The sequence below is a fragment of the Gastrolobium bilobum genome, unplaced genomic scaffold, assembly GCF_033153095.1.
Source record: "Gastrolobium bilobum isolate Gb01-03AN ecotype WA unplaced genomic scaffold, APGP_CSIRO_Gbil_v1 utg30553, whole genome shotgun sequence".
NCBI lineage: Eukaryota > Viridiplantae > Streptophyta > Magnoliopsida > Fabales > Fabaceae > Gastrolobium > Gastrolobium bilobum.
In genome coordinates, this window is record NW_026899077.1 from 43,542 (window position 1) to 69,483 (window position 25,942).

At 38.9% G+C, this 25,942-nt stretch overlaps 1 long non-coding RNA gene across 1 annotated transcript; it reads left to right on the top strand.

Moving 5' to 3' along the window:
- Positions 1–1,806: 1,806 nt before the first annotated feature.
- On the top strand, positions 1,807–4,327 carry LOC133287001 (uncharacterized). Its single transcript, XR_009748190.1, has 4 exons — positions 1,807–2,199; positions 2,270–2,469; positions 3,267–3,329; positions 4,002–4,327. It is a non-coding gene; the product is annotated as an uncharacterized LOC133287001 (long non-coding RNA).
- The last annotated feature ends 21,615 nt before the right edge of the window (positions 4,328–25,942 follow it).

Genomic DNA, 25,942 nt, shown 5'->3' on the forward strand with positions numbered 1-25,942 from the left:
AGAGCATTTCCATGGACTTTGTGGTGGGATTGCCAAAAGACTGAGGCTGGTTGCGACTCTATCTGGGTCATTGTGGACAGATTGACGAAGTCTATCCACTTTCTTCCGGTGAAGGTGAGCTTCACTACTAAGCAGTTGGCCAGACTGTATGTTCGCAAGATTGTGAGGCTTCACGGGGTGCCCGAGAGTATCATCAGTGATAGGGACCCAAAGTTCACATCTCGATTTTGGGAGGCGTTGCAGGAAGCTTTTGGTACTAAGTTGAGATTGAGTACAGCCTATCACCCTCAGACTGATGGACAGACTGAGCGGACCATCTAGACATTGGAGGACATGTTGAGGGATTGCACTTTGGAGCAGGGTTCAGCATGGGATACGTACCTGCCATTGGTTAAGTTTTCGTACATCAACTATTTCTATGCTAGCCTGGGCATGGCACCCTACGAGGCGATGTATGGTAGGAGGTGTCGGACTCCTACCTGTTGGTCTGAGGTTGGAGATAAAGAGTTGTTTGGCTTGGACTTTGTCCAAGATACTACCCAGCAGATTCAGTTGATCATAGAAAAGCTGAAGCAGACGCAGAATCAACAGAAGAGCTATTATGATGTTAAGCATCGTCCACTGGAGTTCAGTAAGGGTTAGCACATGTTTGTGAGACTTTCACCTGTCACTAGTGTTGGTCGGGCTCTTGGAGTGAGTAAGCTTAGCCCGAGATTCATTGGGCCATAACAGATACTTGGTAGGGTAGGACCTGTTGCCTACCGGCTCGCCTTGCCTCTGAACTTAGCCAACATCCACGACGTGTTTCACGTGTCTCAGCTTCGAAAAATATTGTGGATCCTTCGCACGTGGTGCAACCGGATGATGTGGAAGTTTGGGAGAACCTAAAGACTCCCGTCGGACCACTCAAGATTCTCAATCGTGGCGAGAAGAAGCTTCGGAGCAAGATCATTCCGATGGTCAAAGTGTAGTGGACAAGAAGAACTCCTGAAGAGTGTACCTCGGAGCGAGAGGACGAGCTTCTCCGACAATACCCTGAGTTTTGGGACATGTATGTGTAACATCCCGTCTAATTAGAAACCTATTTAAATGGCAATTAGGAATGGGGGAGAGTACTTGTCCTCGGATTATATGAAGGTTTGCTTTAGAATGGGATTAAATTAAATTAGGGAAATTATTTGTATTACCATGGTAGGTGGATACCTATTTAAGGCATGTGAAATTTTAGTTATGAGTATAGGAATAATTTAATTATAATATGTAGAAAGCATAATACCACTTACAAGTATATGAGTACTCATTAAAAGTATGTGATTAATTTTATTACAAAGAATAGTTAATAATGGGAGGGTACATAAAATAATAATGCATGAGCTAATTCACAAAGTAGGAGAGCATGTGAACTTGAATTCTAGAACCCAACTCCTCTATATAGACGACGCCTAGTACCCTTAAGTGGGGAGTATGTGTAGCATAACCTCTTAGAAGCTCTCACACCTTATCTTGTATGAATCCACAAGCTTGCCATGCATTGGGTGAGAAATGACACATGGCAAAACCCCATACACTTTTGTATCCCCTACTTGCACATGATGTAAAGAGCAAATTCTGATTACTTGCACACTTGGACAAAGCAAATCTGTCCCAACTTCCTCATGCAACCAATGAGGGGAAAAGCTATCCCCTTGCATGTCTTTCTATTGGCCCAACAAGCCACACACAAATCTTACCCCTTATCCTTTCTTGGTTCGCACAAAAGAGGGAAAAAACCAAGCTTGATTTTGTCTCATCTTCGTTGAATATAGGTTCAGATTATGAGTCTCTAATTTTTCATTTCCTTCTCCTTCTATGCGCTGTAAAGGGAAGCCACAAGAATAACCATGAACTACTTATTCAGAATTATAAGTTGTTCCCCTCTAATTCAAAATTCATGAGCCTGTAGCAGAACTCCCAAGAATCTTAGCTGCATTTCATTTCTCCTACGCTCCATACATCGCGAGCGTTGAGAAAGGGATGAAACACCTAGAATTGCTTTCTTTCTACTTCACACTTTCGGCTGAGCATCAAGCCACACAACTTGCAAGTGCTCCATTCCTTATTCCCTCCAAGCCGCAAGCTTTCTAAGTGGAAGACTAGCCACCAAGCATTTCTTCCTCTTCTCTTAACCATTCGGCTGGAGTCCAACCTTGTGGAGATGAGGTACTTCTGTTACAAATTTCTTTTCCCTCCTTGCTGCATGCGAGTTGATGAGACTTTCCCCTACATGCAGAACCAGTGACCATCTTCCTTTTTCCAGCCGAAGCAACCAGCCTCAAGGAGTTGTGAATCGGATTCCTTGAAGGCAATTAAACTCGCCTTGCATGTAGCTGAAATCTTGGTCTTTGGAGAGTGGTACGGTGAGAATTGTAGCGCAAATTTTGGTGACTACCTTCCTGAACAAATTGTGGAGCGATGTTCACTAGTAAGGAGGTAAATTAGCATGAACCAAGTTCTACCATTGTTCTCTGTTTTGGTTTTGTTGGTATTCAAGGAAATGATTTTCTGTTTGTGCTATCCCTCACTTAATTCCCTTCAAATTGTGCATTCTGGTTGCAGGTCTGTCTATAGCAAAATTTTGGGTCTTGGGGACATAGCTCTTATCCTTAGTAGGGCTGTTAAGTGAACTAAAATAAAGAATGGACCTTTGTAGGTGTTGGAACTATGAAAATCCTAAACATCTTTTTATAATGAAAACCGAATTCTTGTGAGCATGGAAATAGCTCTGTTGTTGTTGTGTTGAACTTATTACTTGGACTAGGAAAATCATTAATATTTGTATACACTAAGAACTTTATGGGCAGCGTGTTGAAGCCTTTATCACTCCCTATGTCATGAAGAATATGGGATATGAATAAGCAATGTTAGGCACCTAATAATGGGCAGAAAACCGAACTTGTATGCCCAGAGAACCTTGAATTTCATTACTGTAGCAAGTTAGAAGAATTGGTATTAAGCCAGAAAATTAATTCTTTAGGAGAACTATGAAAATTGAATTTATGGGTGTGTGAACCTTGGAAAAATTCTTATGTGTTAGCTATTAGTGGAGGGGATTAGGTAAATAAAATTCTTCGCTGCTACATGCTACTAAATTAATGTGGAGTCAGAAATTAAATAGTACAAGAAGCATGATAAGCCGGTTAAAATACACGAATATGGAAGTCATGAAAATGGCATATTAATAATAGGATTTTATAAATAAAATTCTGACTTATGGTGCACTCAATTAGGTGCGCAAAATTCCTAAAGTGTGGGCTGTTTTGATGCTGCTTGATAATACTTGGACTCACAAGGTATGTGTTAGGCGGTATTACCCGATGTGACTATTGACTAGTGTATGAATTGTGAATTGTTGCTCACATGTCCTTATGATTATTCTGCCATAAATGATGAAATTATTCTGCCTATGGAAATGTTATGATTATGGAAATTCTGTTATGAAAAGAAAGAATGGCTTGGCAGTATGGCATCCAATGTACATGAAGTATATGTTATGAAATGATGATATATGCATGCACCGTACATCATACCGCACTTGTCTTTCTGTTTGTGTGTGACAGCATAGCATGGCATGCATGTACCAAATTCATGTTAGTCTTGAGTCTTAGAATAGTTATCTACAAGATCATGTGATTGAGCACGCATCATATAGGCACCACCGGGACACTTGGCATCCGTTCGATAGGCCACAGTGGAATTCCCCAAATGATGGTGACGTGCATGGAATTTCCACTGTGATGGCACGCGCACGACGGTGCTATGAGCGTGATGAAGGCGTTATATACGCAATATGATATATGATGAAAATGATATATGATGAAAAGGTTATATGATGAAAAGGATTTCATGTTTGAAGCGACTGTTTATAATTTTGTGCCTAGTTTAATATTGTTGCATTATTGGTTTTGTTGCCACACTACTGGGATTTCTCTCACCGCTTTGGGGCTGCTATTTTTACAAAACAGCAGGAGGACGGAAAAGCTTTTGAGGACTTGGATATTTGTTGTTGGCTTCTACTGTTTTGGGCATGCTGTTATTGATGTGATATTTTATGGATGACTGTATAAAATTGAGAAGCTTTTATTGCTGTGAACTATGATTTTATTATTGCATTACGATTTTATGACTAGCAAGTATTTTGGAAACAGATGTTGAAACGTTTGCGAAAAGGATTTTGACATGTTATCTAAATGTTGAGTTTTGAAAAGTATGTGCGAGCACTTTGTAAGTTGTCTTACTGGGGCTACGGACCTCCGATTTTCTTATAATTTATATGCACGCGTAGCCCCAGGTGTCCAGTTTCATTATATATAAACCTTTCAAAGAAATTCTGAAAACTCGATTTATTATGAATTTTACCAGCCAGGACGTTTGTGATATTTTCACTGTTTTATCTCTTATATTGCGAGTTATGTTTCGAGGGGCAAACGAACTCCAAATCACTAATATTTTATATGAACGTGAAGCCCCAGATGTCTAGTTTCCAGATTACAAAGAATATACCTTTGAAACGTTGAACTGGATTTTATACGAATTTTTAAAGACAGCAAGGTCTATCAGTAAATTTATATTTTTAGTAAGTTTAAGAAATCTTGCGTACTCTGATTTTTGTAATTAACCAGATCCCCTCTTTAGTTTTAATTGGCAATGTAAAAGCGATTTTCTTTCAGTCTCTAAAATACTATTAAAGAACTCTAATTCCGCTTAGCAAACAACTCTCTTGGAGGCCTACAAGAGAGGGTGTTACAGTATGTTTCTGATTTTGAGGACAAAATCCTTAAAAAGGTGGGGTGAATGTATGAACTGCACCGCTAAATTAGGAATTTGATTAATTAATTATGAGATTAATGAGATAATTCCATGATTAACCCTAATAATTATGAGAAAGCTAAAATAATTATGGTATGTGATTAATAATGTTGAAAGTCGCTTTTCGGACGAAAAGTGCAGATATCGGTTCTGCCTCACGGTATATATGCGTATCGATGAAGTATCCCAGAAAATTATGAAAAATATGTATATGTCACTAGAATAATATATAGGGCTAGCATAACAAGTTTCAAGTCAAAATAACGAGAATTGGTGTCAGAACTGATATCGGCTTTATAAAAGCACGTACCGGCAAAGTGTTGCGAAAAATAATATAAAAATATGACAAATCTTAGAAAAATGGCTAGGTTCAGAATCCTAAGTTTGGGACTAAAATGCTAAGCGTAGCTATTAGTGCTAATACAGTGTGATTAAGCTTAATCTGCCTATAAATAGAATAGCACAGCTCCCTAGGTCAGAAATACCACTCCTCTACGTGCCTCCATTTCTGAGTTTGACACTCATGCTTGCCACCCTATTTCCTTGAAGAAAACTCAACAAAACTCACTCATTTCCCTTGATTCTTCCCTCTAAATCTTTGTAAACACTTAGTACAGTGCATTGTGAGGCTAAAGGTCAATTTTTACTGGTTGTGGGTACTGTTTGGAGAGGTTAAGGGTGTTGTCTCTGAGTTGTGTGGAGTGGGAACCTTCTTCCATGGTGTTTTGAGTTTCAAGGTGTGATCTTTGAAGAAAAAGGACCCTTCTTGGTGTGCCATTTTCGTGCACATTGAAGTAAGAACCTTGGGAGCTTCTTAGAGAGCTCCAAGAGCACCTCTAGCTTCTATTTTGAAGCCTTGGGTATGTTCATTACCTTGATCATAAGTTTTCCTTGGTTAAAGGTTGAGTCTTGGCATGTTAACGAGTTGAAGAGTAACTAACATGATCATGAATCTAAATGTATATTAAAATGCATGATTGGACGTTGAAATGGATTAAAAATGGAACCTTTGAGTGATATCTTCGCGAAATGCAGAAACTGCATTCAATCGCGAAATATCCAGAAATGATATCCGGATATGGGCTGTGTGATATCCGGATATGGATATTCGGATATGGCCCTGACAAATATCCAGATATTTTGGGAATTTCGAGACAGTGACGGTTCTGTTCTGACAGAACTGTATTATGGGTTTATGGACCCATAACTGGTTAAGTTTAACCTCTATAATAATTACCTAAGTCAGAATCTAAGTGATTAAGGGCTTATGGCTTTGTGAGAAGCCTAAAGACATGAAACGTAAAAGGAAAACATTGTCTTTATGTCTTATGCTTGTAGACTATGATTGTTGATATGATTGTTGGTCTAAACAGATTGTGATTGTGTTGTTTGTGAACCTTGAGCTAGTGTGGACCTTGGATTGGATTGTTAGCTTGCGAGGTAAGTGTAAGGCCTAGCCGCTTCAAGAATCAATGACTATCCCCACATACTAACACGAGACTCTTCAGTGTGCTTTTTCCTCACTCGCACACTTCCTGGGAAAACTTCCCAGGAGGTCACCCGTCCCAGAATTGCTCCAAGTCAAGCATGCTTAACTGTGGAGTTTTTCTGTTTCGGGCTACCGAAAAGCAGATGCATCTTGTTAGTATAGGTATTACCAATTAATTCTTATAAGCTATCCCAAACTGTGCAGTCTTATACCTGCACAACCTTTGGAATCTCTCTCTTTCGGGTGTCGATTCGATTCATTCATGCATGTAATCCCCTCTGGAAGCCTGTCAGGAGCCGCTCCTTGTCCGTGCCTCTCTGCATCGGCGATCACTCCCCGCCCTCGTCAGCGCTCGGGATGTTACAGTAAGCTTTCGAGTCCTCGGTTTAGCCATTGTTGGTTCCACCATACCCCATGTGGGGATGGTTTATATGCATGATGTGTTTTCATGTATTGATTTTGAAATGTTGTTGAGCTGTTATGTGCAAGTGCTTATAATATGCATGTGTTGTTCCACCTAGACGGTAAGCCTGTGTATGTAGGAGACATACCATAGGGTGATTCTGTAGGTGGGTGTAAGTAGTGACTTGCACTGTTTGCAAGTAATAGACATATATAAATCCTGCATTTCTCTAGCCAGTAGAATAGTTGACACACATGACATGATTATTCTGCTGCATTGCACTGATTTTGGAACTTTTATTATATTACTGCTTTTGAACTTATATTGCACATGTAAGTGAGCTTGGGGTGGAGAAATCCTTGAGGACCCCTTGCCTTACTGAGATTTCAATTTAGAGATCTCACTTCACGTTTGGGCACATATTTCAGGTTCAGGTAACTCGGGGGTTGAGACCTCGGGCGGCAGGAGGCCGAAGCTGAGTTGATTTTTATGCGTTATGATGATATGCTTGGATTATGCTTGGATGCTGACCTGCTTTATATTTATTATCATGTTGTTGTTGAGACTCTTGTTGGGCTTTATTGCCTTATTTGGTGAGCATGGGGGTTGTCCATGCCACATTGATTGACTATGTCTTATTTTGGATTCGAGTTGTATTAATGTATCAGGATTATGGTCTGGACTACGTGTTGTAGTTCCGTGACTTAGATATTCACAGTTATTTATACATTGAGGTTATTCAGTGTATTTAGTTTTATTGTAATTACATACAGGCAATGTTTTAAAAAAGTATTAAGTAATCAACTTGGTAATATTAATGACGTCATAATTGAAAAGAAAAAGTTATTCTGCATTTTATTAAGCGTTGCTTAATACGATGACAAGATAACAAACCGGGTATACACGGGGTGTTACAGTCAGCAATTTGTCGTCTTGCTCAAGAAGAAGATTTTTGGCCACAATGACTGGAAGTTGCTCATTCTCCTCTAGGAAGGCATACTTCAAATGATCCGGTAAAGTTTTCAGTTCTAACTTTGGGGGTTGCTCACTGGAGAGAAAAAGTCTGGTTGGATGTTCCAGTTCCATGGTATGAACATCAGCTTTACCTGGAAAGAAATTCTCAACAGCAGAATTAAGAATAAAAGTAGCATCAATAGGATGTAGAGTTCAAAAGCAACTCAGACTCATCAACAATATTATAATCAGAATTTCCAATCTATGCATCACTGAAACTGGAAAAACTATAAAAATGGTGCAAATAGTACACCATTCACTATTAGTACATCCACATACAATGGTATCATGGAAAGATGAAAAATCTGGATAATTAGCAATTAAATCAACAGAAACATCATCAACAATCTCATCAACCACATCAATGTTGAAAATAGCATGATCTGCCCTAGGATATTTCAAGGCATAAAAAATGTTAAAATTAATAATGCGATCACCAAACTCCATGGAAAGAGTGCTAGAATGAATATCTATTTTGGTCTCAGCAGTTTTCATAAAAGGTCTCCCAAATATGATTGTACTACTAGGAGTTTCACTCTTTATCCCTAAGATATAGAAATCAGTCGGGAAAATTAGATTATTCACCCTAAATAACACATCTTCAATCGCATCAGAAGGGTGAACACTACTTGTAACACCCTGTGTATACCCGGTTTGTTAACATGTCATCTTATTAAGCCATGCTTAATTAAAATTGCAGAATATTCTTTTCTTTTCAACTATGACGTCATTATCCTTACCAAGTTGAATTACTTAATTCATTTCAAAACATTTCCTGTATGTAGATTGCAAAAGACAGCTAATTGAAATACCTCAATATATTAATTAACAATGAGTATCTAAAATCACGGAACTACAACACGTAGTCTGGACATAATCCTGATACATTATTACAACTCAACGACTAAAACATTGTCAAATCAATGAGGCATGGACAATCCCCATGCTAACCAAATAAACAGCATACTCATCAAGTCTCAATACAAACAGCATGGTAATGGTAAAAGCATAAAACCAAGCAGGTGCATCAGCATAAACAACAAACATGATAATCAACTAAGCTCCGGCCTCCTGCCGCTAGAGGTTTCAGCCCCTGGGTTACCTGAACCTGAAATAAGCGCCCCGAACGTGAGGTGAGATCTCTAAACAGAAATCTCAGTAAGGCAATGGGTCCTCAAGGATCTTCCACCCCAAGCTCACTTACATGTGCAATATAAGTTCTAAAACAGTATAAGTTCCAAAATAGTGCAATGCAGTAGATAATCATGCCATGTGTGTTCATACTAATCTACTGGCCAGAGAATGCAGGAATACGTCTATTACCCACACTAGTGCAAGACGCCACTTGAACCCACCCACAGTCTCACCATCTTGTATGACGCCACATAGTCAGGCTTACCGTCGAAGTGAAACAACACATACATATTATAAGCCATCACACATATCAGCTCAAAAGCATTTCAAGTATAAAAGCATGTAAACACAGCATGCATATAAATCATTCCCTCAAGGGGTACGGTGGAACCATACAATGGCTAAACCGAGGACACGAAAGCTTACCTTGCAAGCTAACAATCCAAGCCAAGAGTCCAACCAATCTCAAAGCCCAAACACAGCAGAATCACAATCTGTTTTGGACCAACAATCATATCAAAATCATACTCAACAAGTATAAGACACAAGGACAACGTCTTTCCTTTACATTTTGTGTCTTAAGGCTCCTCACAAAGCCACAAGCCCTTAATCACTTAGATTCTGTCAATATTCGGATATCAATATCCAGATATTCAGAACCCCATATCCGGATATCAATATCCGGATATTTCCAATCCAATATCCGGATATTTCGCGGCAGAACTCAGATTCTGCATTTTGCGAAATACTACATCCAAGGTTCCATTTTTAACACTTCAAAACGTTAAAGCATGCATTTTTATACTCTTTTAAGTTCACATACAGATTACATACTTGTTTAACTCATTAAACCTCCCAAGACACCTCTTTTAAGGATTAAAACTCAAGATTAAGTGAAGGGACATACTCAAGGCTTCAAAACAGAAGCAAAGGCTGCTCTTGGAGCTCATCAACAGCTCCTCAAGTCTGACTTCACAAAGTGCACGAAAATGGTGATCAATGGTTGGTTCTTTGTACACAAGATGACTCTCTTGGAGCTCAAAGTGCCAAAACAAGAGCTCAAAACACTCAACCAGAAAGTCCAGCACCCAAAACTCCAACAAAACAGACACCAACCCAGAAACAAAACCTTCCACACACTCCCAAAGGTATCCCTCACTCACACAAGGTGTTTAGGAGAAGATTAAGTGGAAGAAATGACCTCTAGGCTCACACCAAGAAGAAGAGAAAGCAATGAAACAGTGTGAGAGTGCTGGTCAGCCTCCCATACACGTAGAGCAACAAAAGAATGCCCAGGGTTTTGTGTAAAAGTCATATTTATAGCCGATTTAAACTTAATCGCACTGTATTAGCGCTAATTGCTACGCTTAGCAATTTAATCCCAAACTTAGGATTCTGAACCTACTCATTTTTTTAAGATTTATCATATTTTTATTTTATTTTCGCAGCACCTTTCTGGTACGCTCTTTTCCATAGCCAGTATCAGTTCTGGCACCAGTTCTCATTATTTTGACTTGAAACTTGTTTTACAAGTCCTATATATTATTCTAGTAATATTCCCACACTCATTATAATTTTCCGGGATACTTCATTGGTACGCATTTATACCGAGTAGCAGAACCGGTATCTGCACTTTTCGTCAGAAAAGCGACTTTCAGCATTATTACTCACTTACCATTAGGGGTGTTAACGAGCCGAGCCGAGCCGAGCTTTGGTCTCAACGGGCCGAGCCTGTGTTCAAATGTGTCAGACTGGCCTTAGCCTGTTACCTGTTACGAATATAATATCAGCCTATGGCTTGGCTCATTTACAAAAAATAAAAGCCTGGTTTAGCCTGTTAGCCTGTTTTAAAAAAATAAGACAACAAAAATTTACCCAAACAAAATCTACAATCAACAGCACTAGTAATTCTATAAATATTCATAAATTTAATGTATATCCAAATAGCATAATATAAAATAAAATCATTCAAAAAGTCTGTTTAATTAATAAAATGGGATGAAATGAATTGAGAAGAGAGAGAGTGCGATCACAAGTAGTATACAAAAATATATAAAAAAAAAAAATATTAGGCAAGCCTGAGAGGATCTAAGGCCGAGCTTTTGAATTGGAGCCTGAAGCCTTTTTATTAAACGAGCTTTTATACAAGTCCAAGCCTGGGTCCAACAATCAATTTTAGACATGTAAGCTCAGGCCTTCACGAGTCGAGCCAAAGGCCCCTATAAGGCCCCTGGCTCGTTTAGCACCCCTACTTACAATAATTATTTAAGCCTCATAATAATTATTAGGGTCAATTATGAAATTATTTCCTAATTTCACATAATAAATTAACTTCCTTAATTAACGGTGCGGGTTCTTACATTCACCCCACCTTTTTAGGATTTTGTCCTCAAAATCAAAAACATACTTGTCTCGGAAGTCAGGATACTGCCGGAGAAGCTCGTCCTCTCGCTCCCAAGTACAATCCTAAGGAGTTCTTCCCGTCCACTGCACCTTGACCATCAGAATGATCTTGCTCCTAAGCTGCTTCTCGCCACGATCGAGAATCTTGAGTGGACCGACGGGAGTCTTTAAGTTCTCCCGAACCTCCACATCATTCGGTTGCACCACGTGCGAAGGATCCGCTATGTACCTCCGAAGCTGAGACACGTGAAACATGTCGTGGATGTTGGCCAAGTTCAGAGGCAAGGCAAGCCGGTAGGCAACTGGTCCTACTCTACCAAGGATCTGGTATGGCCCAATAAATCGCGGGCTCAGCTTCCTCACTCCGAGGGCACGACCAACACCGGTGACAGGTGAAAGTCTCACAAACACGTGCTCACCCTCACTGAACTCCAGTGGACGATGCTTGACATCGTAGTAACTCTTCTGGCGATTATGCGCTTGCTTCAGTTCTCTCGGATCATCTGGATCTGCTGGATAGTATCTTGGACAAAGTCCAAGCCAAACAACTCCTTGTCTCCAACCTCAGACCAGCAGGTAGGAGTCCGACACCTCGTACCATACAATGCCTCGTAAGGTGCCATGCCCAGGCTAGCATGAAAGTTGTTGTTATACCAAAACTCCACCAATGGCAGGTACCTATCCAATGCTGAACCCTGCTCTAAAGTGCAAGCCCTCAGCATGTCCTCCAAGGTCTGGATGGTCCGCTCAGTCTGTCCGTCAGTCTGAGGGTGATAGGCTATACTCAGTCTCAACTGGGTACCAAAAGCTCCCTGCAGCGCCTCCCAGAACCGAGATGTGAACTTCGAGTCCCTATCACTAATGATATTCTCGGGCACCCCGTGAAGCCTCACAATCTCGCGAACATAAAGCTTGGCCAACTGCTCTGTAGTGAAGCTCACCTTAACTGGAAGAAAATGCGCAGATTTTGTCAATCTATCCACAATGACCCAGATAGAGTCACAACCCGCCAAAGTCTTAGGCAATCATACTACGAAGTCCATGGAAATGCTCTCCCTTTTCCATTCTGGAATCCCTAGAGGTTGAAGCTTACCAGATGGCTTCTGATGTTCAATCTTCACCTTCTGGAAAATTAAACATCTAGACACAAAAATGGCAACATCCTACTTCATGCTCGGCCACCAGAAATTCTTCTTCAGATCTTGATACATCTTAGTAGCACCAGGGTGGATAGAAAACTGACCCTTATGAGCCTCTGCCATAACCTCTTTGGTCAACAAACCTCGAGGAACCACGATCCTCTTCTTAAAAATCAGAAGTCCATCCTCATTCCAAGACACACCGTCTTGGTTTTTTACATAATTCAGGCACTTTCTCTGCACTTGCGCCTCTTTGATCTTTTCCACTAGCTCATTAACAACATCTGCGACTTCAATCTCAAGAAGTGTACCCCCACACGAAGAGGTCACTACCAGGTTTCATAACTTCTCAATCACGCCAAAGTTACACAACAACAAACTAGATAGGCTCCCGGGTTTCTGACTCAAAGCGTCTGCTACCACATTGGCCTTGCTAGGATGGTACTTCAACTCAAAGTCGTAGTCCTTCAGGAACTACATCCATCTCCTCTGCCTCATGTTCAGCTCTTTCTAGTCAAACAGATACTTTAAACTCTTGTGGTCACTGAACACAGCGAACTTCATACCAAAAAGATAATGCCTCCAAATCTTGAAAGAAAAAACAATGGCTGCCAACTCCAGATCATGAGTCGGGTAGTTCTCCTCACGAGGCTTCAACTGCCTCGAAGCATAAGCAACAACTCTGCCCAACTGCATCAACACGCAGCCTAGCCCTTTACCAAAGGCATCACAGTACAACTCAAACTGCTCTGCAGGATCAGGAAGGATCAACACAAGTGTTGTTGTCAATCTCTCCTTCAACTCCTGGAAACACTTCTCACATTCATGAGTCCATACAAATGGAGTCTCCTTCCGGGTAAGGCGAGTCAACGGCAAGACCATATTGGAGAATCCCTCAATGAACCTGCTGTAGTATCTGACCAAACCCAAGAAACTCCTAACTTCACAAACAGTTTTGGGTCTTGCCCAATCCATCACTGCCTCGATCTTGTTGAGGTACACAACAACTCCTTCTACAGAAATCACATGCCCAGGGAACTTCACAGACTTGAGCCAAAACTCACATTTGGAAGGCTTTGCATAAAGCTTCTTCTCTTTCAACACTTGCAGTACGATCCTCAGATGCTTAGTATTCTCCTCCTCAGTCTTGGAGAAAAACAAAATATCGTCAATGAAGACGATCACAAACTGATCCAGGTACGGCTGGAAAATTCGGTTCATGTAATCCATGAACACTGTAGGTGCATTGGTGAGTCCGAAGGGAATCACTAGATACTCAAAGTAACTGTATCTCGAACGAAATGCGGTCTTAGGGACTTCTTTCGGCTTCACCCGAATCTGATGGTATCCGGACCGGAGATCAATCTTAGAATACACACAAGCACCCCTGAGCTGATCCAGCAAATCATCAATACGTGGAAGGGGATACTTGTTCTTGATCGTCACCTTGTTCAGCTGCCTGTAGTCGGTGCACAATCGCATTGTCCCATCTTTCTTCTTCACAAAGATGACCGGCGCTCCCCAAGGAGACACGCTTGGTCGGATGAAATATTTCGCTGAAAGATCCTCAATGTGCTTCTTCAGCTCTGCCAACTCCGGTGGTGACATCCGGTATGGAGTTAATGAAATAGGTTCCACACCAGGCAACAGATCTATGGAGAACTCTATCTCCCGCTGTGGCGGAAACTCAGGAATCTCCTCAGGAAACACCTCGAGGAATTCTCCCACCACAGGAATGTCAGTGATATCCTCCTGTGTCCTACTCACCAAACCTCCCAGCATGACATAACCGAATGCCCCTGCTCTCAAGGCTCTCCAAGCCTGCAGCAATTAAATAAATGGCGAGGAACTGGCTGTGGAATCACACGGAGACATCACCACTCGCTTTACACAACAGTCGATCAACACACAGTTTCTGGACAACCAATACATGCCCAGAATAATCTCCAAATTGGCCATCAGCAATCCTATCAGATCTACCGAGAACTCACGGCCATCCCACTGAAACGCTACATCACGATGAACAGTGGTAGAATCACACTTTTTCTCCAGTGGCGGTGGTCACCCGCAACGGTGGAGAAAGCACATCACTGGGCAATTCAAGCCCCACAGCAATCGGGGTTGCAATAAAAGAATATGTAGCCCCGGAATCAAACAATGCATCAACAACAATCCCACCAATGGAAACAGTACCTCTGGCAAGGTTCGGAGCTCGGTCCGACTGCAAGCGATCTAACGTATACACACGCCCGGTAGCAGGTGGCACTGCAGGTGCCGAAGTCAGTGGAAGAGGAACCATCTACAATGGAACTTCCTGAACTGCAGCAGCTCTCGCCGTCGATGACAGACAATCTCTAGAGTAGTGGCCCTCCTTGCCACAGTGAAAACAAATCAGCCGCCCCGAAGCACAACGTCTTGCATGCTCATTTCCGCACCCCGAACACCTAGGAGTGGAAGGAGGCCTAGCAAAACCACTCTGCTGCGAAGAAGTCCTCTTGAATTGACCAGGCCCCTGCCTAGCCACAAACTGCTTCCCTTTGCCCTTTCCAGCAAACTTCCTGTCCTTCCAAGAAGTGGAACTACTAGTTCCCTTCGTCTCAACAATCTTGGCCCTCTTGGCCTTACTCGAGTTGCAGAAGTCCTCGATGTCCCGAGACTGCTGCACCAGTGTCCAGAAGTCTCTCAAAGCATAACCAGCGAGGTAACCAGCAATATCCTCATGAAGTCTCCTGAGGAACTTAGCAGCCAAGAAGATCGGAGTAGGCCTCTCCATCCGAAAGTGAGCGAACTTAACCAGCTCATTGAACTCGGCCAGGTACTCATCAACAAACAACGAGCCCTGTACCAACCTGTCGAACTCCCCCTGCTTCCTCTCCTGGGCATCATAAGGGAAGTACCGACCCAGAAAGCAATCCTCGAAGAATGGACATGTCATGACATGACCCTGCATCTCAAAAGCGTGAGAGGTGTTCACCCACCACTCATGGGCATCGCCCTCAAGCATATAAGTAGCAAACATCAGCTTCTGTGGATCAGTACACTACATGACCCGAAAGATCTTGTCCAACGCCTGAAGCCATCTCACCGCAGCAATAGGATCATAAGACCCATCAAAGGAAGGTGGCTTATGCTTGCGGAAAGCATTAAGCCGGTGATCAATCACATCTCTATCATCAGCAGCCTCTACAAAGGGTTCCATCACCCTAGTCAAGTGACCAGTGCCCTCAACCTGGCTCTAGCTCTCGTCCTGCAGACTAGGTGGAGGCGGCGGCAGTGGTGGCAGTGGAGGTGGTGGTGGTGGGAACTGACCAACAGCAGGACCAGCTCTCATCTCCTCCAACATGACCCTCATCATGGTCATGTTCGCCATCCGGTTCACCTCAAGAGCATCCTCCGTGGATTTCTGGTTTGCTTCACGAGCGGTGTCCATCATTGCCACGTTGGCCAATCTAGTGGCCTTCTGCGTCTAAGCTAATGCAGTCAGGATCGGGTCGGGTTGACCCTTAGCAGTCTCGCGAGTTCTCCTGGGTATTACCATGACTCTGTACAAGTTACACAAATTACGAGTTGATCAGGCCCACACAATGTGATCACATATGCATTATCATAATAAAACTAAATGGAGCAAACACACAAGACAAGACACCACAAAGCATTCTAAGCTATTGTAATACATACAGGTTTTTCCCTAGAAAGTGCTCTGATACCATAAAATGTAACACCCCGCGTATACCCTGTTTGTTAACATGTCATCGTATTAAGCCATGCTTAATTAAAATTGCGGAATATTCTTTTCTTTTCAATTATGACGTCATTATCCTTACCAAGTTGAATTACTTAATTCATTTCAAAACATTTCCTGTATGTAGATGGCAAAAGACAGCTAACTGAAATACCTCAATATATTAATTAACAATGAGTATCTAAAATCAAGGAACTACAACACGTAGTCCAGACATAATCCTGATACATTATTACAACTCAAAAACTAAAACATCGTCAAATCAATGCGGCATAGACAATCCCCATGCTCACCAAATAAACAGCATACTCATCAAGTCTCAATACAAACAGCATAGTAATGGTAAAAGCATAAAACCAAGCAGGTGCATTAGCATAAACAGCAAACATGATAATCAACTAAGCTCCGGCCTCCTGCCGCTAGAGGTCTCGGCCCCTGGGTTACCTGAACCTGAAATAAGCGCCCCAAACGTGGGGTGAGATCTCTAAACAGAAATCTCAGTAAGACAAGGGGTCCTCAAGGATCTTCCACCCCAAGCTCACTTACATGTGTAATATAAGTTCTAAAACAGTTCAACAGTATAAGTTCCAAAATAGTGCAATGCAGCAGATAATCATGTCATGTGTGTCAAAACTAATCTACTGGCCAGAGAATGCAGGAATACGTCTATTACCCACACTAGCACAAGATGCCACTTGCACCCACCCACAGTCTCACCATCTTGTATGACACCACATACTCAGGCTTACCGTCATAGTGGAATAACACATACATATTATAAGCCATCGCACATATCAGCTCAAAAGCATTACAAGTATAAAAGCATGTAAACACAACATGCATATAAACCATTCCCCCAAGGGGTATGGTGGAACCATACAATGGCTAAACCGAGGACACGAAAGCTTACCTTGCAAGCTAACAATACAAGCCAAGAGTCCAACCAATCTCAAAGCCCAAACACAGCAGAATCACAATCTGTTTTGGACTAACAATCATATCAAAATCATACTCAACAAGTATAAGACACAAGGACAACGTGTTTCATTTACATTTCGTGTCTTAAGGCTCCTCACAAAGCCACAAGCCCTTAATCACTTAGATTCTGACTTAATTAATCAATACAGAAGCTCAACTTAACAAGTCTAGGGTCAACAAACCCCAAACATCATTCTGTGTCAACAGTGCAGCTATTGTTCTTCGAAAACCCATAATATCCAGATATTTTTCGGGGGCATATCCGGATATCAATATCCGGATATCAATATTCAGATATCAATATTCGGATATTCAGAACCCCATATCCGGATATCAATATCCGGATATTTCCAACCCAATATCCGAATATTTCGCGACAGAACTTAGATTTTGCATTTTGCGAAATACTACATCCAAGGTTCCATTTTTAACACTTCAAAACGTTAAAGCATGCATTTTTATACTCTTTTAAGTTCATATACAGATTACATACTTGTTTAACTCATTAAACCTGCCAAGACACCTCTTTTAAGCATTAAAACTCAAGATTAAGTGAAGGGACATACTCAAGGCTTCAAAACAGAAGCAAAGGCTGCTCTTGGAGCTCACCAACAGCTCCTCAAGTCTGACTTCACAAAGTGCACGAAAATGGTGATCAAAGGTTGGTTCTTTGTACACAAGATGACTCTCTTGGAGCTCAAAGTGCCAACACAAGAGCTCACAACACTCAACCAGAAAGTCCAGCACCCAAACCTCCAACAAAACAGACACCAACCCAGAAACAAAACCTTCCATACACTCCCAAAGGTATCCCTCACTCACACAAGGTGTTTAGGAGAAGATTAAGTGGAAGAAATGACCTCTAGGCTCACACCAAGAAGAAGAGAAAGCAATGAAACAGTGTGAGAGTGCTGGTCAGCCTCCCATCCACGTAGAGCAACAAAAGAATGCTTAGGGTTTTGTGCAAAAGTCATATTTATAGCCGGTTTAAACTTAATCGCACTGTATTAGCGCTAATTGCTACGCTTAGGAATTTAATCCCAAACTTAGGATTCTGAACCTACTCATTTTTCTAAGATTTATCATATTTTTATTTTATTTTTCGCAGCACCTTTCCGGTACACGCTTTTCCATAGCCAGTATCAGTTCTGGCACCAGTTCTCATTATTTTGACTTGAAACTTGTTTTACAAGTCCTATATATTATTCTAGTAATATTCCCATACTTATTATAATTTTCCGGGATAATTCACCGGTACGCATTTATATCGAGTAGCAGAACTGGTATCTGCACTTTTCGTTAGAAAAGCGACTTTCAGCATTATTACTCACTTACCATAATTATTTAAGCCTCATAATAATTATTCGGGTCAATTATGGAATTATTTCTAATTTCACATAATTAATTAATTAACTTCCTTAATTAACGGTGCGGGTTCTTACACTACTCCTATTGGCTAACTGAACAACAATACCAGTAGCACGCAAGGGACCAAGACCCAAAGACTTATATACAGACTCAGGCATAACATTAATAGAAGAACCTAAGTCTAACATGCAATCATCAAATCTAGAATTACTAATAATACAAGGGATAGTGAACGTCCCTAGATCTTGGCACTTCTTAGGAATGGGATGGATGAGTGCTGATACATTCTGGCTCTAGTTAACCCGTTCATCTCCCTTCAGTCTCCTCTTGTTGGTTCATCTTTCCTTCATAAACTTTGCATATCTAGGAATCTGTTGAATTGCATCCAAGAGAGGTATGTTGACTTCCACCTTTCTGAATGTGTCAAGTATCTCTTTCTCTTGTATTTTTTCCGCCAACTTCTTAGACTGAACAGCTCTCTGAGGGAAAGGTAAAGGTATATAAGGTTCAGGCTTATCCTCATTTTGCTATAATGCCTCCTTGTTCACAAGGCAAAAATTCCTTTTTGTAACCTTTCATCAACAGGCTTGCTAGAATCTTCCAGTTGCTTACTAAACCACAAAGAAATTGCACTAACATTCCCCTTTGGATTCATAATTGTTTGTGAAGGAAGGGAATTGCTGCTTTGGGGTTGGTTCTAACTCACTGACGTAGCTAGCTGTCCAATCTGTGTTTGCAGATACTAAATTGTTGACTCAGTTATTTGTTGGAATTGCAGATTGCTTGTCGCCATCTGTTTCTCTAAATCCTCCAAGGAAGTACTGTTACTGGCTTGCTGCTGGATTGGTGGCTGCTGCACTTGCTGTGGAGGTGAAACTTGTTGGAAGTTCTGCCTCTACTATGAAGGTACAAACTATTGTCTATGCTAGAAGGGAATATTCTGCTGATTCTGGCTTTGATTCTTATTCCACTATAGATTAGGATGATTTTTCCAACCCGGATTGTAGGTGTTGGAAAAGGGGTTATGTTGTAACTTTCTTGATTCAGTGTAAAAATAAAAAGTTACAAATCAAGCTTCTCCACCCATGGGGGTTTCGGCCATTTCGGCCATCACACTAAAAGAAAGGAAGAAAACAAACTTTTAAGGCTATTTTCAAGACCAATAGGAATTAACCACCCTATTTGTTTTTTAATAAAGTTTCTAAAATATCTTAATTCAATTTATTTAATTAATCTTCTTGAAATCTAAATTGATTTCAACAATTAAGAATTTTCATAAATAATTTTCATAAATTCAAGATGCATATTTATAGTTTAATAATGCCACATTACAGTGTTAAAAAGATCTGGGCAATTTTTGCATAATTTCATTTTTACCCGTATTCACAAACTAATTATATTTTTCCAAAAACATCAAAATTCATCAAATAATTATTTCTCTTGGTTCTAAACATTTATTTCAACATATACCCATTCCCATAATATTTATATGATTTTTGAGTCTCTCTAGAAAATTATATTGCGATATTTTATCTACTAAAAATCACTATTCATCAATTTTCCAAAAAATTGCCTATCCACTTTCAAATTTCGTTCTAAGTCCTAATCCAACATTATTTTCACCAGATAATGTCTAATTATATCATTTCATGATTTTATGGTTCAGAAATTGTCAAATTATCGTTTTGCCCTTCGAGTGCATTTTCATTCGAAATTCAGGATTTTCACCAATTAAGCCCTCTAACCACAATTCAATCATAATAATTCTTTTTTAATTATGTGAGGTGTTATACTTGATGTTTTGTGGCACATGACATAAAATTTTGAAAATTTTACCGTAAAATATTGGAAGGCCATAATTTTTGGCTCAGGTTTCAAATTAAGTGATTTTTTTAATCCATGTAACTTTTCGATATCTATGCGCTAACAAATATCGGAAAGGGAATTGGTCAAAATGTTTTCCAAAAAAACTCTTCCTTATGCCGCGTTTGACATATTTTATCTTGTGAATGATGTTATCCAATTCAAACACTCAAAGCAAAAGTTATGACTTTTTGAAAATGAGTTGATTGTTTTACTATATACTCACTACAGATGGTAATGAGTTCCTTTGATTCTGCTATGTGGCCGTTGAAACTCGCTGTAACTGTAACTGAGTTTGCCACCTTAGTATTTTGGAAAACTTTTTACCTTCCGTGGCATACTGATATATTTTTAAAAAAACGTAGCACGTTTGTGTTTCTGCTTTTGTCACGTCCACTCCTGCAATTATATGATTTGGCTTTCATTCTTGGTCCCTGTTAGCACTAAATTATTTATATACTTATTGTATTATTTTATATTTTTTTAATCTTTTTGGGTTGACAATTATAGGAAAATGGGCTAAAAGAATATGAAATATGGCCTAATTCAAAAAGGAAATAACCAAGCCCAAGTTAATTTATTTTTGCTAATAATTGTAATTATTTATATTTTTTAGGTATCTTTCTTTGAAAAGGCACGTGGATCAGTTTCATGGAAGTAAACACATTTTAACCATTGGATGACAAGGAGATAGACGGCTCTTAGCGTGTAGAATTTTTAGTTTTTAGTTCCTTTTGTGGGTTGTAAAAAAGATACACAGTTTCAGATTTAGATTTTTTTTAAGATTAGAGATTTAGAGTTTTTCATATTTTACGTTTTACTGTTCTTTCTTTCTTTCTTTTCTTTGACTCTGTGTGTAATCTTCACTCCTTGAAATCTTCAAGATCTCATCATTTTCAAGCTCTGACAACGCTGGAAGCAAGGATCGAAGGAGGTGCTTGCAAGTGGAGAAAGATTCTGCTCTAGTTTAGGATCGGTATTATGTTGAACAATTTTTCTGATTTTATCTTTTAATGCATGTTTCTGTTTTTCTTTCATCTTTGATTTTCTTTTTCTGAATATGGGTTTCTAATTTCTTTATTTTCTGGGTATGTTGAAAATGATTGGATGAATTTTTGATGTGCATTGTTACTGTTTTTTTATCTCATTCGTTTGATGCTTTCACTTTTCAACTCAAGAAATCCATGGGAATGGAGCTTGAGTTTTTCAACAAAAAGAAATTGGGAAATTGATTTTTGTTAAGTGTTAAATGAACCCTTTTGGATTAGGGATAATCAAAGGTGATTTCTGATATAATTTTCTATAAAGATTTAAGAAGCTTTGGGAAAAGATCTTATTGAACCTTATTGTTGATTCTGGAAAGTTTCAATTAAACTTGCTGTAGCAATTCAGAAACTGAGATAAAATCGCTGTAGCACTGTACGAATTTGCAGTTTACAAATATTTTTGTCATTCATGATTTTGAGATATACCCAGAAGCCTTTTAATATTGATAAATCAATTCTTTACTTTTTCATATCAGTTTTAATACTTGATAAAGACTATACAAATATTTCTTGTTCTAAAACCAATTGAGTTTCAATTCAGAATTTTTAATTCAGAAAATTAAATAGAAAAATATTTCAATTCGTTCTCTGAGAACGATAACTCTTTCTTTTGAAATTTACTACCCAACAAAATGGTGCCGTTGCCGGGGAACGGTGTTTGATTTTATTTTCTTTTTGTGATTATGTTTTAGAATTCTTAAATTTTTTCTTTTTCATATATTTTTTTTCCTTGTTATCTACTAACTCCAATTTCAAGTTCTTGAAAGATTCTTGCAGAATTCAATTCTGAATACAGTAACCAGCAGTATTACACATTTGTTGCTGCATTCTTGAAGATGGCAGAATCAAACCATGGATCTGTTAATGGAGAAAACATCAATGGCAATGGCAATGGCAACCAGGCTCTAGTTGTGCCTCCTTTTGCTGAACATCTAAAACAACCTGTTGCTGAAGCTTAACCTCCAAATGAGCAGTGGATGAATCAAATGCTACAAAATCATGAAGCTATGCTTCAAAGTCATGGAGCTATCTTGAAGAGCCTTGAGACACAATGGGGGCAGCTTGTTTCTGCCCTTAGTAGCGGACCTTTGGAGGCACTACCAAATGACACTCAGATACTAAGAGTGGAAGGAATGGAAGCTAGTAAGACCCTCCAATTGAGGAATGGCAGAGAAGTTGATCAACTTGAGTCTGTTATAAGGCCATCTACTGTGAGAAAATTAATGGAGAAGGAAGGGCAACAAGAGGAAGATGCACCTTTAACCGAACCATCAACCATTCAAGCTTCACATCAAGACGAAGAAAAATAAGAAGAAATGGTTGCTGAACCAGTAAGGGAAGCATTGAAATCAAAGCAATCAAACAAGCCTATGCAAAATATTGAGGCTCATCAACCTATATCAAAGGCAAGACAGATCCCTTCTCTTCAAAGACTCCAAGAGCAGCAATAAGAGCACTATCTCTCCAACAATTTTTCACCCAAGCTGGAAAATCCAAGTTTTTTTACAATAACTCCTCAAATAGCTGATAGGTCACTTGCACACCATGATGGAAAAATAGAGAACAAATCAGTGAAAGTTTATAGGTTTATTTTTCCAGCAAATTTTATAATAGTTGATTTTGAAGCTGACAAGGATGTGCCTATTATGTTAGATAGGCCATTCTTAGTTAAAGAGGATGCTATAATTGAATTTAAAACAGGAGAATTAACCATGTGAGTTAATAAAGAAAAGATGACTTTTAATGTCTTGAAAGTCATGGATGAGGATTCTAATAATTGTTCTGCTATTTCTGTTTGGGATTATCTGGTGAATGATCATGTGTTTTTAAATAGAGAAAATACCAACTTAGGAGAAATTAGCTTCAATCATACAGAGACTAAACTAGTCAATTCACTCATAAAAGATTTGATTCAAAAGAAAATAATCAATTGGTTGGATACAGGGCAGATTGTTCTAATTTTCAAGATAAGAATCAAATTGTTTCCAATCAAGTTTAGATGGCTGAAGCATTACTGGACAAGGTATGTGAATAAAGAGAAGATTTTCATTTCTTTATTAGATGCTGGATGAAACACCAAAAATAAAAAAATAAAAAGTGTAGTTGATTAGTTAGTTAGTGTAATTGTGGCTGTTGTAGCTTAGGTTAGTTTAGTGTGTGTAACTGTTGATATGTTTAGTTTTAAATTTATGAGTAATTTTCAACTTGTTGTGGTGTACATGCTACGTAGGAGTCTAATATTTTTTCTACTGTCATATGTTAGTGTTGTCTTCTTAAAACCAATGAGAATTGTTCTGTGAAATAAAAAAAGAGGGAGTTGACTGACGAGTTAAAATGGTCCAGAATTGCTATGAGTGACTTTGAGAGTGTGCAAATCACTAAGTTTGGGTAAGTGTGAGCTACCTCTGTTAATTTTTTATTTTATTTTTTTCAGTTCTTGGCCCAGTAAATTGCACGTGCCTTGATAAAAAAATTTGTGCACTAAGTGCTGACTTTTGAAAAAGGGATAGTTTAGCTGAGAGGGTGTCATAAGTTTTGTTAATGTTTGTTCTGTTTACCGTCACACACTGTGTTAGTAATTATATTTTTAATTATATATGTATAATAGAGTGACTGTCGTTACACATTGTGTTAGTAATTATATTTTTAATTTAATTTAATTTATTTTATTTTATATTTTATATTTTGTTTTTATCTGAAGGTTAACATAATTATTTTACAGTGAGGTAGAATTTTTGGGTAGGAAGTAGAAGTGTTGAATAGCGGGATCTTTTAACTTGATGAGCCCAAATTTTTTTTTTTTTTACGGTGAATAAAAGTGCTTGTGCATTGAGTTTCTATCAATTAGGCCCAAATAAAATAAAACACTACAACCATTGAATGAAATAAATTGGGCCATGCTTATTCTACCAGCCCAATTATATTCAATCAATTCTATTTTTACCTAATTTATTAATTTATTTTAAATCTGATAATGTCAGAATTTTTATTATTAATTTTATTTATTTATTTATTTTTCTTCTCTTCCTCAAATCATCTTCTTCTTGACCAATGAGCTGCACACAATTGGATTTTTTTTACTAGTTTCAATCATTAAATTAGCTGAATAGAGATTGCAGAAGCTGATCCCAACCATTAATGCACCTCTGAGAAATTGAACAGCAGGTAGTAAAAAGGGGACTGCTCATAGAGTGGCGATATGACTTATCCTGCTTTAGTCATATCTCATTTACTTTTTATTGACCAAATAAAGGGCTTGCTCTTTTACTATTATTTTTTTCTTTTAGCTTCTCTTTTTAAAAATAATTCATTTCCCCTCGTAGTCTCACACAACGCTCAGCAAAGCAATTTTCAAAGCTAATCTCTTTTTCATCATCGTCTCGCTCAGAACCCTAGTTTATATTTTCCTTTCTCTTCTCTTGCCATCTAATCCCTGTGCACCGAAGCTATTTTCTTGTTTTATAGCTTCGAACTCTACCAGTAAGCTGATCTCCCTCCTCGCCGTTGTTCTGGTCTGAAAACTAGTCAAGCTTGGTTCGCTTATTTCATACTTAATCTCACCGGAGAACCAATCAACTCAACGCGGTCGAAGAACCACCGTCAGGCTTCGTTTTCGTCTTGCCCTCAGTCCACACATTTTGGGGTTCACCACTAGTAGAGTTTGAGCGTGTATCAGGTTTGATTTATGAATTTTATATTTTATTTACTTATTTATTTTTATTTTTTATTTTGCAACCCTCATCTTTCTCTCACCACTACCCTCGCCATACCCATGTATCGTTTGGTGTTCTTGAAATTAGGCTAGGGTTTTGATTTGAGAAGTTGGGGATAGTTAATTTTAATTTATTTTATTTACTTATTTATTTATTCTTTGTTTTTTTTTTTTTTCGCACATTCAAATCCCTTGGCTGTATGTTATTATTGGGTGGCTAAGGCTATTCCATTATGTTGTAGTCCATCTTAAGGAACTCAGGCTTTGAATCAAAGGACGACCATTTACTATTGGCACATGAAAAATTTTGTGTTCTGCCAATCATATAAAGCAAGGAAAATGGAATTTACAAAAAAAAAAAAAAAAAACAAGGAAAATGGACTTTTCTTCAGATGGACTTTCTATAATTTTTCGTCTAGCTTTTATTGGCAATTCTTGGTTTTAATATTATTTGAAATTCTGTACTAGGAGTTTTTTTTTTTTTTTAATGGGTGTGGATAATATGGGTTGAATTGTCTCTGGTCCTCTGTTCAGTTTATTTTACTGAAGTCCAACCTATGGCGTGCTCAATTATTGAAGGTCTATTGGCTATTATATATATGTAACAAATCCTTAATAGATTTCAACTACTGGCTGGAACTAAAATAACATGCTAATTAGAATAATCTTTAATTAGTATTTTGTGGGCAATTACTGATATAATTCCTAGAATTACACTGTCATAACACTGTAATTATTTTCTTTGCTGACATTTATGGGTACTCATTTGTTGACAAATTTACCTTTATGTTTCTTTTATTCACTAA